This window comes from Zootermopsis nevadensis, unplaced genomic scaffold (genome assembly GCF_977971745.1).
Source record: "Zootermopsis nevadensis isolate Lab colony 2312 unplaced genomic scaffold, Znev_1.0 Znev_ptg000028l, whole genome shotgun sequence".
Lineage (NCBI taxonomy): Eukaryota > Metazoa > Arthropoda > Insecta > Blattodea > Termopsidae > Zootermopsis > Zootermopsis nevadensis.
Window position 1 is genome coordinate 18,775,577 of NW_028259160.1, and position 9,697 is coordinate 18,785,273.

Genomic DNA, 9,697 nt, shown 5'->3' on the forward strand with positions numbered 1-9,697 from the left:
TGACGTTCCACTCATTTTGCCACTTTTTACTCCCTTCCCCCTTTGTTTATTTAATAATATTACAAGTTGTCTTTTAGTATCTGTGTACACCGCTACTATTCTTTCCTCAATGCTGATTTCCCTTAAAGTTGTTACTGCATCCAAAGGCTCTAGAATTCCGATTTGTTCTGTTTGATTGTTTGAGCAGTGACCGTGTAACTTCGTTTTAAAGCTATGAATTAGTTCTCCATTTTTGAAGATAGCAGCAGCACCCACCATTCCCTGGTGTTTACTTCCATCTGTATAGATTTCCACAGTGTATTTATTTAAGTCCTTCACTTCATCAAGAGTTATTCTCTCCACAGGATGAGGCCGTTCCTTCTTGTTTAACGGTGCTTCGTACTCGGTAGAGTCATCTTTCAGTCCGTGTGTAGTTTTATATATCTGCACTGCTTCTTCGATAGTAATGCAGATAGGCTTAACCCCGGCAACGGCACATGAGGCTTCATATGATTGCGTTCTGTAGGCTTTTGCTATTTTAATATTAACCAGCCTTTGTGCTCTCTGTAGTTTATCTCTTTCTGTATGCCTTCTTCCCAAACAGGAGCTCCATATGTCAGCATAGGTATAATAGCTCCGTAGTATATTGTTGTCTAAGCTTTGTGGCCTAAACCCCACTGCAGCTTTGCTGCTCTCGTCAGCATGTGTATAAGTTGAATAGTCTTTTCTGTTATACTCTCTATATGCTTGTCAAAATTGAATTTGCTATTCAAATGTATTCCCAGGTATTTTATTTCATTGACTTGTTTAATTTGTTTATAGTTTATGTAAATATTGATTTGTTTATTTGCAGATTTCCTTTTCTTTGTAATCAGCATGGTCATAGACTTGCTATCATTAAATTGTACTTTGTTATGTTTTGCCCATATTTCTATTCTTCTAACATCTGCATTGGCATAATTTTCTGCTTCCGTATCGCTCGCGCCATTTGATAGAATTATTAAATCATCAGCAAATGCAACGACCAGAGAGTGTTCTGAAAAGTTCAGGTTGTGGAGTGAGTTATACATTATGTTCCAGAAGCCAGGTCCGCTATAGGAGCCTTGCGGGCAACCTTTGCCAACCTGTTTCGTAACTTCGTATGTATTGACTGAGAATGTTGCAGATCTGTGGTTAAAATAATGTTGTGCGAACTCATACAAATTCTTTGGGCATTTAAGCTCTTTCAAATTAAGGAGGATACTTGGCCACCAGGCCACGTCGAACACTCCTCTTAGGTCAAGACTCACTAGGGCAACACTGTTCTTTTTGTTTAGATTTTTCTCAATGAAGTTTTTAACTGCTGAAACTGTGTCTATTGTTCCCACTTGAGGGGTAAATCCATATTGATTACTATTCATCAAATTATTTGTGGTGAAAGATTCTGTCAATAAGTAATTTCTCCAACACTTTGCCAGCAACATTTAGCAGACTAATCGGTCTGTATTTTGACATTTCCTTACTATTTTCTTTGCCTGGTTTAATGATGGGCATTATTATTGATTTTTTTCCACATTCTTGGAAAATATCCATTAGTCAACCATGAATTATATAGTTCTGTTACGAATAATAGAAGGTGTCCGAATACGGGAAAACGATAGTTGTGGGAAAGCATTAAAAATTTTAAAAAGAAATCTGAATGTTTCTCTTTCAAAGTTACTTCTTTTTACCAAAAAAGTCTTTAATGGACAACTGGTTTGTCGAAACTTTACGTTTTAGGCCAAACAGAGCCCTTTCCACGTTAAAAATGTTTTCCTCATCACGTTTACTAATATTATGCTCATAAAAGAACGACTTCACTTCACGTGACTGTCGTGGAATGTTGTCGGTTTTTAGGAGATTATCTCAAAACTACTTAGCAGGAACAGGAAAGTTTACAAACTTGTTTATTATTTAATATTCTTAAATATATAATTCATATTTAATTAGAAACAATTTAACAAGAACTAAACAATTTAACTATTTAAAACCATGTGGCAGCAAACAGAAGTGAGAAATCCAAACAACCACCTTAATAATGTAAAAACATTTATTTAAAATTTACAATTGTTGAAGTGTTGCACTCTTGGGCTGTCAGTGTTTTTTCTCTTTTGTATTTCAGAAGAGGTGTCGTGTAACCAATTTCATTTAACATCCATTAAGATTCCTTGTGGATCTCGCTTATGGTCTTTGATCTCAGATCTTTATTCCTTGGTTCCCACATGCTATGTCGGAGGTCGATGACGTCTTTTATGATGAACCTCATTCGGTTTGATAGGAGCCCCTTCCTATCTGATAGGTCTTTTCATTGTCTCAAAGAATTCAGACATGATAGCCCTTCAGTGGGTGCTGTTTACATAATATTGAACCATAGAAATGTTTTCAAGAGCGTATATTCCACATTTGTTCAGAAACTCGAAGCAGAAATGACGTGGTACGGATGCTGTGTATGTAATTATGTCTCCACAGAGTACCCTGAGAATGAAACGACGTATTACACCCATTATAGTAAAAACACTATTACATACATTAATGATTCTTGAGATCACTCTGTTTAGCGCACATACACACACAGAAACATGGACACTATCCATGTTACATGCTCTAATGTCTCTTCAGATGACTCGACTGACTGAATGATCTGTTACATATTGATGATGACCTCTTGAGGTCAAAACGCGTTTGGCACTAGTGCCAGTTTGTTTGTATGCTTATTTTTGCATTTTATCTTGCCTTTGCGTCACTGCTTCCCGAATGTTTTCCTTCCGAGGTGTGTCCTTACCCAAGGAAAAACCACTTTTACCCCTTTTTGGGTAATTTACCCAAGTTTGGGAAGCACTGCTTTACGTCTTACCCTCCTGCCATTCCACTCCTGTCCATGCTGGACATCGAAATGGGAAAACCCTCTTGAGCGAGTGGAGAGGGAACCAAAACAAACCTTCTTAAAGAGTTCGGTCCTTGCTGATTTTCCAGGTTGAAGGGAAATGACTCACCATGAAGAGTGACCAATGCTCACGTGACTGTCGTGGAATGTTGTCGGTTTTTAGGAGATTATCTCAAAACTACTTAGCAGGAACAGGAAAGTTTATGAACATGTTTATTATTTAATATTCTTAAATATATAATTCATATTTAATTAGAAACAATTTAACAAGAACTAACTATTTAAAACCACGTGGCAGCAAACAGAAGAGAGAAATCCAAACAACCACCTTAATAATGTAAAAACATTTATTTAAAATTTACAATTATTGAAGTGTCGCACTCTTGGGCTGTCAGTGTTTTTTCTCTTTCGTATTTCAGAAGAGGTGTCGTGTAACCAATTTCATTTAACATCCATTAAGATTCCTTGTGGATCTCGCGTATGGTCTTCGGTCACAAATCTTTATTCCTTGGTTCCCACATGCTATGTCGGAGGTCGATGACGTCTTTTATCGTGAACCTCATTCGGTTTGATTATCTGAGCTCGTACTTCAGCTCTTACTGAAAACGGAATGGGTCTACTACTACCCGCTATTGGTTCCGGGCTCGTGACGTCGAAACGATACTACTTCAGTGAACACTTTCCCGGCCGTGTAGAAAAAGAATTCTTGTACTTTAGGAGCATCCTAAACAACCTCTCCCTTTCGTTCTCACACAGACCTACAGCTTCTCTCACCTTTGCACGCAGTTCTTGGACTGAAACAGATCTAGCATCGCCCTGCTCTATATCCGAATCGTGGTTGTATTCCTGAAGCGCCGAGCCATCCTTCGAAGTCTTATAACAATTATAATGCTGGACTACAGCATCTGATCCTTCCTCAGGATTCTCGTAAACTCTACTAATATTTAAAGTGCCGGGGAACCGCACCCCACTATCTTCAACATTCACGTCTTCACGACGAACTCCAAGCAACAAAGGGTTTACCTCCCCGTGCGCATCGTACGATTTATCAAAACAACCACTAATACGTCGCCTCAGCCCTCAGGAATATCAGGATCTCGAAGGTCAGTGCCTACAACATTCAAGCCTAGTCGAGATCGGTCTTGATCTAACGTTTGCAGCGGCTGTGGAAAATCTGCTAAGCTATCCGGGTTCGATACCGACCTACTTTCTCGTCCTCCCCCTGCCATCGCATTGAAAAAGAAATTGTGTCTGGTTACAATATCTCCTTTCTTCGTTGAAAAACTCCTATTAGCAAAATCCATTATTACCTGGTACTCAACCAAAAAATTAGCCCCCAATATTGCATCTGTCATCAACTGTGGCGCTATCATGAAGTTCAGCTCATATATGTCACGCCCTAATCCGAATTCAATCCAAGCTTGTTTTCTGATTCGTTTTGATTTTGATTGCCATGCGGATGACCTCACACAATTTGCTGCAGGAATAAACAGGAACTTTAAGCCACTTTCCGTCAAAGAGTTAAACAGGTCTTCAGACATCACGCTAACTTCTGCTCCGCTGTCAATCAGAACAACTATTTCTCTACTTCCTATCTGTATCTTTACGTGAGGACAACCTTGAAGATTTCCCTCATTAATGTAATATACAGTGACGTTATCGGCGTCTCCTACGAATTCCACATTGAATTTCTCACTTGCGTGATTCACGTCACACACTCCCAAATTTTCATCTCCTAGCCTCGGACTCAGTTTCGGACCTGGGTTCCTACCCTGATAATTGGATAATGTCCGGCCCTCTACATCATCCTGCGATCGTTTTCCGAATGATTTCGGCCGTTGTTTTGTTCGTGGTCATGCCTCTGCCCTGCCTCGTTGTCGAAAGTGGGCGCTCGTGGGTTTAGTTGATTTGGGTTTGATTCATCCCGACTGGTTGTGCGCGAACTCGGGCCAGCGTCTCCGTCTGACATATACGGTCCCCGAGGAGCATAATTAGGCTGGTATGTCCCATTCCTTTCGCGATGTGGGTTCCCTTGGTAACGCACGTTCCTAACGTAATGGTTGTTGCGTTGGAATTTGTTATTGTTTTGGCGGTAGTTGGGTGACTGGTTCTGATTAGTCCCGTGCGGCGATAAGCCCATATTTCACCTTCCCTTGTCTGTATCCGCTTGCTCCATTGTCTCCAGTTTTTTTAGAAAAGCCAAGGCGTCTTGCACTGTTTAGGAATTCCCGGACATCTTCCCGATTCAGAATTGTTACAGAATTGTCAAGTTATATGTTGAATGCAGAAACAATTTTGTCAAGTTCTTCTTCTTTCCTGGAAATGAATTCACCTTCTTCTGACTTTATTTCATATGTGCTGCGACCAGTTGCATTGAAGCATCTCCTTACAATTATATGGTCACCATATTGTTCTCTCTCGTAATTAAGGTGACCAGTATTCTTCAGGGTTATCTCAATGGTCGCAGTGTCTTTACCCTTCTTTATAAATTCTTGCAAAGTGGTGTGTCTCTTAATAGCTCTTGGGTTACCTCCCAAACCAAGTACAAGAGCAGCAATTATTGCAGTCTTGCCACTGACATTCCTCCCAACAATAAAATTACCTCTTGGGTTCAGACGAACCTCCAAGGATGAGTGGCACATGAAATCTTTCATGTATATTTTTTCATACAATATTTTTATTTTCCGTCTATACACAAACTTATAATAATGTTGTTTAAAATTATTTAAAATTATAACATTCTCAGTAGACGCTGCATCTTGTTACATTTTTTTTTTGTATCGATGACATGTTTCAATGTGTATCACATCATCATCAGGTCTATCAATTTTAATATATTTTAAAAACTGTTGTACATTTTGCGTTGCGTTTATTGATTATTTTAATTTGTTTAATTTTAAGTTTTTTGTCTCTTCCTTTTGATTTGGAGGTTGTACTTGGATGTTTTATATCTGTAAAATTAATTTTCAAGTCGTGATTTTGGATATTGACATAGGAAATATGATAATTTAAAGAGTTAATACGTAATACAACGTAATAAAATGTAAATGAATCATAATAAAATGTAGTAAAACATACCGGGTTGTAATTGATGTGTTGTGTGTCCGATATTAAGAGACGGTAAACTGCAACTGAGATGTGTGTGTCGCGTATGGCTATATATATTGAGTGAAAGTTGTTTAGGGGGTTGGGTCGATGAACTGTAAAGCATTAAATATTGGGTTGTTTACGTAGATGTTGCTGTCATTTAATGCAATATTTTGTTTATGCGTTCGTTGTATATGGTATCAATAAAACACAAACATGACGCAATTAAGATATAAAATATTTTTTCAATTATACGAGGGCAATTCAAAAATTAACCTCCGATCGAGTAGGAAAGAAAAACAAAATACAGTGAAAAAAAAATTATTATATACAAAAGTTACAAACATACATACATTACTTCTCAACATAGTCGCCACCCACATTCAGACACTTGTCGTATCGTGACACCAGCTTATCTATTCCCTCTTTGAAGAACGGTACCGCCAAGGTGCCCAGCCAGTTGTTGACTCCATCCATGAGTTCCTCATTACTTTCAAAGTGCTGAGTAGCCAGCCAGACCTTCATTTTTAGGAAAAGATGGTAATCACTCGGCGCCAAGTCAGGTCTGTAAGGGGGATGGTCGAAAATCTCCCACTTGAACTGGTCGAGTAGAGTCTTTGTGCGAGCGGCGGTGTGGGGCCGCGCATTGTCGTGCAGAAGAACAGTCCCCTTCGTGAGCATCCCACGTCCTTTATTCTGGATTGATCTCCTAAGCTTTATCAACGTTTCACAATAAACCTGTGATGTTATTGTCGTCCCTGGTTCCATGAATTCTGTAAGCAAAATTCCTTTGCGGTCCCAAAACACTGTAGCCATAATTTTTTTGTTCGAAAATGTTTGTTTGAATTTTTTGGGCTTGTTCGGTGATTGAGTGTGCATCCATTGTTTCGACTGCTCGCCGTAAACTCGACACAGCCGACGATGGATCGTACCACATGTTGGTACAATTGAGGGGCATTCACTAGAACTGGATTTGTCTCCGTCTCTAGAACTGGATTCGTCTCCGTCATTAGAACTGGATTCGTCTCCGTCATCATCTCTTCGGAATTTAGAGGTGCTCGGTGCATCGTCTGATTCTCGAACTAGCTTATCTCGACTGCCAGAGTTCTTTTGTTCAAGTGAAGCTCCTTTCACATTTATTTTTAAAGATGACCTTCCTTGCTTCCATAGGTTCTCTACAGCTGACTGACCAATATTTCGATTACAACTAGCTGTATCTAATCTTTCTTGAAGCTTCTCAAGTCGGGACGACATTTCACCTAATTTTGAATCGTTGTTTGTAGTAAGTATGTCTGCTCTCCCTTGCATGAAATTTAGGTTCTCCTCAGTAACTCTTTCTTTAAAATTTGAAAGTTCTCTAACCACTATGTCCCTAGTGTTACTTTCTACCTCCGACATGTGTGATGTTAACCTCTCACTCACATTCTCATTCATGCTCTCTGTTACATTTGTTAATCTTTCATACATACCCTTGCTTACGTCAACTAATTTCTCGTTCACTCTCTTAATTTGTTGCCGAGTATCTTGCCGCAGGGTAGCCACAGACTTCTTGAACTCACTGATTTCATCTCTCATCTTTGTAAGAAGCTGCTTGCTCGACCTATCTATTTCAGACCTGAACTCTTTCGACAACTCCTTTCGCAGGTTTCTAAAACGTTCGTCTATCCTTCTATCACCTTCTAACCTACTTTCCTCGTTTTTCTGTATGGCCTGCCAAATCATGCTCAATAATTCTGCCGGTGGGACCTGACTGATCGTTTGTTTCATGTTCCTACTGGGACCGGCTGTACTAGGAATTACAGTCACTTCTGAAGGTTTTTCGCCTTCGTTTTGCGCGCCTGGCGTCATCTCGTCCTCCTCTCCGAAATCCTCAGACAAATTTGTGTAATTTCACTCACTTCGCCGCAGTCAGCCTGTCTTTTGCTTCGGAGGGAACGGCTCGCTATTTTAAAGGAATTTGTTACTAACCTTTTGCAGCAGCACTCAGATATAGCAGGTCTCAAACCTTGCAGTAGCCTAGGTGTCCCGTCTGTGAGCACGTCCGAGTGGATGGTCAATGCGGCGTCGCCACGTTTCTCGACGTCCGCAGTTCGGGCCTCGTTCACCGGATCGAAGTTCTGCTTTGCGGGTTGCCTACTCCTCAACGTGCCTCTGGCGATGTATTACTTCAGGTGATTTCACTTTAACCTTGAGGGTGTGACGATATCGGCTTCTCCATTCAAGCCCCACGTTTATGCGCCACTTGCTGCAACCGCCCTTCCGCTGACTGTTTTTCTTCTTACTCTGGTTGCCCCGGGATCAAACCCAGTAGCGTGCCCGGTTTGCTTGCGGTTACAGCTTGATATAAAGCGGAAGGATATAAGGAATAATAATTGGTGTAGGGTTTGTCGGCGAGCAAGATTGTCCGACTCTCAGGGATTATACGGGGACTGTGATAGTTGGAGCGGCCGTGAGCCGAGGACATGAAATCTGTGGGGATGATCAACTGCAGACCACACCGAAGTCACCTTGGAAATATTTCACCTTTTAATTCCTTTCAATAAGTTATTCTTCTGATTTTTGGGCAGCGCGATGATTCGGCTGTTGTATTTTGTACTTGAAATATGATGAATCGAGGAGAAACTGTCTGCTTGCCTTGAAGAACCGAACTTTTAGAGAGCGAGCCCCAACGCAACCTCGCTTTTTATATTCCCGCAACGTAACTGTTCTTGAATTTTGAATTGAATATGACAATCCGATTCGTCCCCCAAAAAGTCACTTATGACGTCGGAAACGTGCCGAAGAGCCACATTCAAATTTCATTGGTCCGAGTCGTAGTGGAGCAGCGGTTATCTGGCAATCGTCACTTCACACCTACTAGGGCGCCCCAAACCAACGGTCACTAAACCGAATGTCGGGGGAAGAGACTTTCACACGCCAGGATGGCGCCACTCTTTCCCAATGTGATACATTGGACAAAGCCAAAACTTAGAAAAATCACTCAAATATTGATGAAGCGAGGTGTACCAAGTATCATCTAATCACACCTCCTTCATTCATATAAACCAGATTAGTATGCCAAAGCCTGGTTTACCCCTCATCTCAAGTTTCAGTCCGTTCGGGAATTGAACCACGGACCTGGACTGGCACAGTGATTATCGTCGAAGATAAGCCATTCATCGTTGTAACGTCGCCATGCCTTGAAATGTCCGTCGTTTCCAGTACCGTTAATGTCCACAAATTCGACCGCACTTTGCAATTTCCAATGTTTTCCATACATTAATTGGTTGTTTTGTGTAATTCTCATTATTTGAAATGTGCGTACTCCATTTAGAGTTAATCTATTTATTTCTAAAATCATGTACTTTTGACGGTCACCAACAACAATATCTGTCGTTCCACGTATGTAGTGTTGTTGACATTCCCTACACGTTCCGTACAGATCTGTTTGTGTTTGATACTCCAATAAGTCTCTGAAGTTTATCACGTTCGTTTGTGGTAATTTCATTAACAATATTTGGTTTATATAACGTTCTTCAACTTGATGACCATTTCTACATGTTTTTTTATTCACCGTCTGATAGTGAAACATGTTTTGCATTTCAATTGGTAATTCCTCGAAAATGTTGTAAATTGTTTCGGACACACTTTGAAAACCTCTTCTGAAATGTTCTTTAAGTTTTTGTCGTATTGAAATGACATTATGTAAGTTTTGAGGTTGACTGTATGCGTTTGCAATCTCGGAGATCA

The 9,697-nt window shown here is 40.3% G+C and overlaps 1 long non-coding RNA gene across 1 annotated transcript in view; it reads left to right on the forward strand.

Annotated features, from left to right (window-relative positions):
- The window catches only part of LOC110840140 (uncharacterized), a 45,127-nt gene that overhangs the window by 11,206 nt on the left and 24,224 nt on the right, over positions 1-9,697 (forward strand). The gene's annotated exons all lie outside the window — the stretch shown is intronic.